This window comes from Chiloscyllium plagiosum, unplaced genomic scaffold, assembly GCF_037043375.1.
Source record: "Chiloscyllium plagiosum isolate Xiang-an unplaced genomic scaffold, Cpla_swu_hap1 HiC_scaffold_27, whole genome shotgun sequence".
Lineage (NCBI taxonomy): Eukaryota > Metazoa > Chordata > Chondrichthyes > Orectolobiformes > Hemiscylliidae > Chiloscyllium > Chiloscyllium plagiosum.
The window spans coordinates 19,699,297-19,708,370 of NW_028270165.1; the positions used below are offsets into that span (position 1 = coordinate 19,699,297).

At 50.3% G+C, this 9,074-nt stretch overlaps 2 non-coding genes across 2 annotated transcripts; both read left to right on the top strand.

The window, feature by feature from the left end:
* Positions 1 to 527: 527 nt before the first annotated feature.
* trnan-guu (transfer RNA asparagine (anticodon GUU)) lies at positions 528 to 601 on the top strand. Its single transcript has one exon. It is a non-coding gene; the product is annotated as a tRNA-Asn (tRNA).
* Positions 602 to 8,780: 8,179 nt separating this feature from the next.
* Positions 8,781 to 8,870, top strand: trnap-ggg (transfer RNA proline (anticodon GGG)). The gene is given in 2 exon segments: positions 8,781 to 8,816; positions 8,835 to 8,870. It is a non-coding gene; the product is annotated as a tRNA-Pro (tRNA).
* The last annotated feature ends 204 nt before the right edge of the window (positions 8,871 to 9,074 follow it).

Consider the following 9,074-nt stretch of genomic DNA (forward strand, 5'->3'; position numbering starts at 1 on the left):
ATATTCTCAGTTAGGAAATGGAAAAATGTTCATGAAGCAAAACAGAAATCCCAGTCTCCAGCTTTGTGAATCTTTAGAAACTCTTTGGGAAGCGTATTTAGAGGAGAATGAAAGATGAACTGTCCAACTGAGTAGAGACAGTCCAGACACCGTCCCCTTGTTAAAGAGACCGGGAGATTGACTCTGATATTCTCGGGACATGAACTGATCTGAGACATTGAAAGAATTGTCGTTCCTGCACATCAGGAATTCAAACCCCTTCTCGCCTCCGAGCCAATGAGAGAACTCGGGAACAGGCAAAACACTGAAAGGCTCGAAAGGCGACGGCCCCGGAGTAAGAAAGCTAGTTCCTCCTGACATGGATGTGTGGGATCAGACTGTCCCCGGTGTCTCCACAATAAATCTCCCAGGCTTTATTATGAAAAAGTAAAACTGATAGAGGACAATTGTAATTCTAGGCGGGGACGCTGAATTATGAATTCACTAATAGCCTCCCCTAAGCGATGGCGCAACCCATGTCGTCGCCTGTCTCTGTGGCGCAATTGGTCAGCGCGTTCGGCTGTTAACCGAAAGGTTGGTGGTTCGAGCCCACCCAGGGGCGGTGTGTTCGCTGTTCTTACTTGGCTTCGAAGCTGTGCGCTTTTCATGGGGTCAGGAAAATGTTTCCCAAACGGAAATCATCTCCACAAAGGGGTTTCTGAATTGAATTAATGTCGAACGTCAGGGACTGCGGATACGGAGAAGCCGAGACAAAAAGAGAAACTCTGCAGGTTTGACAGTTCCTGTAGGAGAAAACAGAATCCTTCAGATCCAGGTTTCGGTCACAGGGCTAGAACAGAACTGTCACCAAATGCATTTACCAATCTACGTTCATCCTATCGATTGTATTAGCATCATCAAAATAACTCGAGAGACTTTCATCACAGTTTTCTGTGAACAGTTCTACATTAGCTTTGCTGAATGAACCCCAAATTTCTTGAAGTGGCTCCTTATTTTCGGCCCTGATTATTAATCTCTCTCCGCATGGAAATGGATCCTTCCCACCCACTCTATCAGTCATCAATGTGTGTAGTTCAATTCGATCTCCCATCAGCCTCCTCTGTCCTGATCAAATCCAGGGCAACAGGATATGTTGGGGCTATGGCGCGGACAGGACAAGGCCAATACTCACCTTTCCTGTTCGAACCATTCCATGAGAAATTTTACACCACAACTTTGGGCGCTTAGCTGTGGCCGAACACTTAAGGTGCTGGCGTAGAGATCCTTTGGGACTCCCCCGCCCAGGGTGGTAACCTGCTGACGATGCTTTCTTCGCTGGCGATTTTAAGTGACTTCCTGTTGGTTGCATTATCGCTCAAACTTCACAAAACCCGTCTCAATAAAGTCCAGTTTTCTCATGTCTGGGAATTGATTGCCATGCAGGAAACTCGGGTTCTGAACAAACAACGTACAGACTCAAAACGTCAGCTCTGTTTACCTTTCCACAGATGCTGCTCGACCTGTTGGCTTTCTGCAGTATTCTCTGTGTTTATTAGGCACAAGTGCTGCTTTTCATTCAAGAATTTCAATCCCTGTCCTCTGGTATCTGACTCTGGTCAGTGGCAATTGGTTCGTCTAATCATTAATCTGCCCATTCCCACCGCTTCTTCTCCCAAAACCCCAGGAAATCTCCAGTTAACCTTCTATGCTCCAAAGCGAACATTCCCAACCTTGGGAATGTCTCTCCAAACTGGAAATTCCTCATCCCTGGAAATGAATCATGGCGTACAATTGGGAAGAGGTTTGGGCAAAATATTGTCAGTTAGGAAATGGAAAAATGTTCATGAAGCAAAACAGAAATCCCAGTCTCCAGCTTTGTGAATCTTTGGAAACTCTTTGGGAAGCATATTTAGAGGAGAATGAAAGATGAACTGTGCGACTGAGCAGAGACAGTGCAGACACCGTCCCCTTGTTGAAAAGGCCGGGAGATTGACTCTGATGTTCTCGGGACATGAACTGATCTGAGACATTGAAAGAATTATCGTTCCTGCACATCAGGAATTCAAACCCCTTCTCGCCTCCGAGCCAATGAGAGAACTCGGGAACAGGCAAAACACTGAAAGGCTCGAAGGGCGACGGCCCCGGAGTAAGAAAGCTAGTTCCACGTGACATGGATGTGTCTTCAGACTGTCCCCGTATCTCCACAATAAATCTCCCAGGCTTTATTATGGAAAAGTAAAACTGATAGACGACAAATGTAATTCTCGGATGGGCAAGCTGAATTATGAATTCACTAATAGCCTCCCCTAAGCGATGGGGAAAGGGGCGTGGCTCCTTGTCTCTGTGGCGCAATTGGTCAGCGCGTTCGGCTGCTAACTGAAAGGTTGATGGTTCAAGCCCGCCCCGGGGCGGTCTGTTTGCTGTTCTCCCTCCAGTTGCGAAGTTGTCTGTTTTTAATGGGGTCAGGCAAAGAATTTCCAGAACAGCTGCTTCTCATTCTGTCTCCCTGCTGTCGTTTGTCCCGTCTCCAGGAACCGGGCCCTCTCTACTGGCAGAAAATTTAGCCGTTTTGTTTCTAAACTTTTCTCTGACATCTGAGTGACCAGTGACATGCATTGCCCTCCTCAACAGAGAACAGGAGAAGACCACACAGACCTGCACGAGTGTGTCACCTCAACTGTGCACATTGGGCCTGTGTATCAATGTGAAATACATATGTCGATGTGTTTCGGGAAGCAGATGAGAAGGCGAGGTGCAGAACAGTGCGCCGTTATACGGGAAAGCTGCTAAAGAGGACATTGAGTGAACAGGAGAAATGGTTTCCCTTCTGGGTGATGCTCCCATCACGCACCCGCAGACATATCGCTGATGCGCAAATACAAACTCTGTCTAAATTACCACATTCTGTTTCTTCGAACTGTGATTTCGGTCAAAAGCACAAAATTTCAACACTCGCAAAATTCAAACTTTAACAAAGTGCTCATAGATATACTTTGCGAACACCTGGAAAAAATTCTTCCAAATGTACCTGGGGAATTTCGGTTTGAGGGCTCTTGAACTTTAAGTGGAAGGACGGGAAGCTTCCCTCGAGGATGTGTAATGTGGAGGTGTGTTCCCATGTAAACTGACAGTAGTTAGCTATCTCAGTGCTTCCCGATACAGGGGTTTCTTTGATAAACTGTCCCGGGGCTTCCAGCTGCACCGTGACGTCATAGGGCGAGCCCCCGGTGATGGCCTGCAGCTGCTGTGACACAATAATGATGCTGGCCCCGGAACATGAATACTAATTAGTTCATGAGTCACGTGGTACTGAATCATTCTTTGGAAAGTTCTTCCAACATCACGGATTTATACATGAGAGGAGGTAAATGGGCAGGGCTTACACCTCAGGTCCACTCTTCCTTCGCTCGCAACACCCCACACCCACCTCCCATCGTGCCAAGGCAGTTTCCACTGCAATCGCCGAATGTGTAACACCTGCTCACTTACCTGCTCCCTCCTGAATATCCAAGGGCTCAAACATGCCTGCCAGGTCAAACAGCACTTTGCCTGCACATTTGCCACAACCTAGTCTACTGCATTCGCTGCTCACAGTGTCGTTTCCGCAAAGTAGCATGAAGCATAAACTGGGTGACGGTTTCGCAGAACATCTCAATTCTGCCCGCAAAAAAAGGCCCTGACCCTCTGCTTTCCTGCCACTTTAACACGCCACCCTGTTCCCTGGCCAACATCTCTGTCTCAGGCTTGCAGCAGTGTTCCAGCAAAGCTCAGCTCCAGATGGAAGAACAACACCTCATTTTCCACTTGAAGACCCTGCAGCCCCACCTACAGTTCCATGATTTTCGGGCCTGAAATCCGCCATGTCCTATTCTCTCCTATTCACGTAATGTCGTCTTTAGCAGCTTTCCTGTCTAAGGGCGCTCTGTTCTGCACCTCGCCTTCTCATTTGCTTCCCAAAAAACTCAACATAAATATTTCACATGGATATACTGGCCCAATGTGCACAGTTGAGGTGACACACTCGTGGAGTTCTTTGTGGTCTTCTCCTGTTCTCTGTACCCTATGTTGAGGAGGGCAGTGCTTGTCACTGGCCACCTGGGTATCAGAAAAATGTTTAGAAACAAAACGGTTGAATTATCTGACAGTGGAGAGAGCCCGGTTCCTGGGGACGGGACAAACAGCAGCAGGGAGACTGAATGAGAAGCAGCTGTTCTGGAAACTGTTTGCCGCTTGCAATTCTAAGAGCAATCTCAAATGTATTTCACACTGAGCAAGTCTCAGCTTGTTCAAGAGGTGGGGCGGGTATGGGCGATGGGGTGCGCCTGCTTTCTCGCTCGTTGGTCTCGGGGTATGAATCTCGCTTTGGGTCTTCTACTACTCCGACTTGCCAGAGATGCGGTGTTTGAGGAATGTCAGCAATGAAGCGAAATTGGAAAATTGGGACTGCTCTCCACGGAGAACAGAAGCCTTGCAAATGATGAGAGGCCTAGACACAGGAAATAATGTTGTGAAAATGCTCCCACGCCTGAAAGGATCCACAACGATTCGGCAGAGTTTTAAAGTCAGGAGGGAAAGAAGTAAAAGTGACATGAGGAAGAACGTTTTCGTACAGGGAGTGGTTCGTGTCAGTAAATCCCTATCTGACATTGACAAAGAGGAAGATTCAATGGACCCGAAAGGGAATTCGGTGGTCATGTTCAGATTTACACAAAACAGGCACGGAAATACGAATTGAGACACACGTTTACTAACAGTGCGCAACCAGCAGATCGAAGGTGGGCCGCATGGCCTCCGTCTGCGCTGTGACACATGTTGTGATTCAGTGTGAAATCACAGTTCGACCAACAGAATGTGGGAATTTAGAAATGAGTTTATATTTACACAGCCTCCATACGTCTGCGAAACAGCATATTACACGACAGCAGTGGAGGTCTTTGACATCAGGCTCGAAGGTGCCTGCCGCGTGCCAGACAAAAGGCTGAAGGGACCTGTGGAAAACACTCCGTGTGGGAAAGTAGTGTCGCAGCGGGAGGGTGCTGGGTTCATGTCCCTCGATCGAAACCCTCGTCTGCTATTGCTTCCCTTTGTAACGGTACTCTGTACTATATCTTGCCTTTGCCTCTGCTTCCCAAATCTTCGAACATATGAGCTGAATATGTCACTAAACACTGGTCCAACTTACACAATTGAGGGGAAGTGCTTGTGGAGATTTGAGTTGCTTTCCGCCAGTCTGCTCTGAACTGAATCCTAACACCTCTTCTCTGAAATGGGAATGAGCTGGTGAAGTTGAAACAATTCTAATTCGAATCCCTACACTGCGGAAACAGGCCGTCCTGCTCAACAAGTCCTTATCAACCCTCCGAAGAGTAACCCGCCCAGACCGGACATTGACTTCTGACTGTGGTAAAAAGCTCGACCTCTTCATTTCCAACTGCCGCCGGGACATTAACCGCCTCAACCTGTCGACCCCCCTCCCCCACTCCAACCTCTCACCCTCACAACGCGCAGACCTCCAATCCCTCTGCTCCAATCCTGACCTCACCATCAAGCCAGCGGACAAAGGGGGCGCAGTGGTAGTCTGGCGCACTGACCTCTACATCGCTGAAGCGAAACGCCAACTCGAGGACACCTCTTCCTACCGCCCCCTTGACCATGACCCCACCCCCCATCACCAAACCGTCATCTCCCAGACCATACAGAACCTCATCACCTCAGGAGACCTCCCACTCACAGCTTCCAACCTCATAGTCCTGGAACCCCGCACTGCCCGGTTCTACCTCCTTCCCAAATTCCACAAGCCTGACCACCCTGGCCGACCCATTGTCTCAGCATGCTCCTGCCCCACTGAACTCATCTCTAACTACCTCGACACTGTCCTATCCCCCCTAGTCCAGGAACTCCCCACATACGTTCGAGACACCACCCACACCCTCCACCTCCTCCAAGACTTCCGTTTCCCCGGCCCCCAACCCCTCATCTTCACCATGGATATCCAATTCCTCTACACCTCCATCCGCCATGACCAGGGCCTCCAAGCCCTCCGTTTTTTCCTCTCCAGACGTAACCCAACAGTACCCCTCCACCGACACTCTCATTCGTTTGGTCGAACTGGTCCTCACCCTTAACAATTTCTCCTTTGAATCCTCCCACTTCCTCCAGACCAAAGGGGAGCCATGGGCACACGTATGGGCCCCAGCTATGCCTGTCTCTTTGTTGGCTACGTAGAGCAGTTGATCTTCCGTAATTACCCCGGCACCACTCCCCACCTCTTCCTCCGCTACATTGATGACTGCATTGGCGCCACCTCGTGCTCCCGCGAGGAGGTTGAGCAATTCATCAACTTCACCAACACATTCCACCCTGACCTTAAATTTACCTGGACCATCTCTGACACCTCCCTCCCCTTCCTGGACCTCTCCATCTCCATCAGTGACGACCGACTTGACACTGACATCTTCTACAAACCCACCGACTCCCACAGCTACCTGGATTACACCTCTTCCCACCCTACCTCTTGCAAAAATGCCATCCCGTATTCCCAATTCCTCCGCCTCCGCCGTATCTGCTCCCAGGAGGAGCGGTTCCACCACAGAACACACCAGATGGCCTCCTTCTTTAGAGACCGCAATTTCCCTTCCCACGTGGTTAAAGATGCCCTCCAACGCATCTCATCCACATCCCGCACCTCCGCCCTCAGACCCAACCCCTCCAACCGCAACAAGGACAGAACGCCCCTGGTGCTCACCTTCCACCCTACCAACCTTCGCATAAACCAAATCATCCGCCGACATTTCCGCCACCTCCAAACAGACCCCACCGCCATGGATATATTTCCCTCCCCACCCCTCTCCGCCTTCCGCAAAGACCGCTCCCTCCGTGACTACCTGGTCAGGTCCACGCCCCCCTACGACCCACCCTCCCATCCTGGCACTTTCCCCTGCCACCGCAGGAACTGTAAAACCTGCACCCACACCTCCTCCCTCACCTCTATCCAAGGCCCCAAAGGAGCTTTCCACATCCATCAAAGTTTTACCTGCACATCCACTAATATCATCTATTGTATCTGTTGCTCCCGATGCAGTCTCCTCTACATCGGGGAGACTGGGCGCCTCCTAGCAGAGCGCTTTAGGGAACATCTCCGAGACACCCGCACCAATCAACCAAATCGCCCAGTGGCTCAACATTTCAACTCCCCCTCCCACTCTGCCGAGGATATGGAGGTGCTGGGCCTCCTCCACCACCGCTCCCTCACCACCAGACGCCTGGAGGAAGAACGCCTCATCTTCCGCCTCGGAACACTTCAACCCCAGGGCATCAATGTGGATTTCAACAGTTTCCTCATTTCCCCTTCCCCCACCTCATCCTAGCTTCTCACCTCCAGCAACTCGATCCCCTGACCTGTCCGGACTTGTCCGACCTGCCCAGCTCCTTTTCCACCTATCCACTCCACCCTCTCCTCCCTGACCTATCACCTTCATCTCCTTCCCCACTGACCTATTGTACTCTATGCCACTCTCTCCCCACCCCCACCCTCCTCTAGCTTATCTCTCCACGCTTCAGGCTCTCTGCCTTTATTCCTGATGAAGGGCTTTTGCCCGAAACGTCTATTTTGCCTGTCCTCGGATGCTGCCTGAATTGCTGTGCTCGTCCAGCACCACTGATCCAGAATTTACTTCTGACTGATGCGCCTAACCCACCGACCTCTGGGCACTATGGGGCAGTTTAGCATGGTCAGTCCACCTAACCTGCACATCTTTCGACTGTGGAAGGAAACCGGAGCACTGCAGAAAACCCACGCAGACACGGGGGATTGAACACACTCCACACAAACAAGCCGCACAAGGGTAGGATCGAATTCAGGTACCGTTCTGAGACAGCAGTGTTAACCCCTGAGCCGCAAAGCCACATTATTTGCGGTCGTATTCATTCCCTGCAATAATTCCCCACTCCGGTTCAGACGTGAATGACAGGACGATCAGCATTTCGAAAGCAGCATCTCCATACAGACACAGTTCCCATGGTTAGGACACATATCACCGATTGCGAATCACCTCGGAGAGATACAAGTGACAGAGAGTCGCATGGAAATGATTGACTGAACGGCTTCAGGCTGCGGCGGGATGACGTCACGCGTTTATGCCGCCCCTCTCCCTGTCTCTGGGACAGAGTGACTGAGGGAGAAACAATGGCTCATTTTCAATTTCATCTGGGACAGTTGGGGCTTAGATGTTCACTGCTGCCCGTTCGCAGCAAAGAAACAGACGCCCGTGTTAGAAAAGTCTTTCTGCAGGATTGCTGTGTGAAGACGAATTCTGAGCACCGAGCCGGCTGCACACAAATGTACTCATATGAATTTACCTGAGGGAACAGTTTCCAGTATCCATTTCACTCTGTCCCACCAGCACAGCATCTTGCTGTCTCATTGATTACAGACCTTTGTAATGTAGTTAAAACTTGCCCATTTCCTCCGCATTAGTGTAGCTGACGTCTCCCATCCCAAGTGATTGAGAGAAAGCAGAAGGGCGAATGGGCTCTGCCCTCCCCCAGAACAGGTTGCAAGTCGAAACAAAAATAGTTTAATTATCCGCCAGTGGAGCGGGTCCAGTTACTGGGAACGAGACAAACAACAGCGTCCTGGGCGCAGGGACACGGAATGAGAAGCAAATGTTGTGGAATATCTTTGCTGCTTGCGATTCCTGGAGCAACTCAAACGTTTTTCACACTGAGCAAGTCTCAGCTGCTTCAGGGGAGGGCGCTTGGAGAGTCCGGGCTCAGGGCAGCGCGCATATGGAACGGCCTGTGGCTCGTTGGTCTAGCGGTATGATTCTCGCTTGGGGCCTACAGTTGGGTGGACTTGCGAGAGATCCCGGGTTCAAATCCCGGACGAGCCCTTGTTGCTTTGTGCAGAAACGCCGGCGCAATTTTCTCAAAAAGCACATTTATGAAACGAGATCGGAAACGCCGGCGCATTTTTCTTAAAAAGCACATTTATGAAACGAGATCGGACTGCCTGAAGTAGGGATGGGGCCGAGCTCCCATTACAGCGAACAGGGTAAAAGGAAACACTTGCTCAAAGTGAGAACAAGCATTGCATT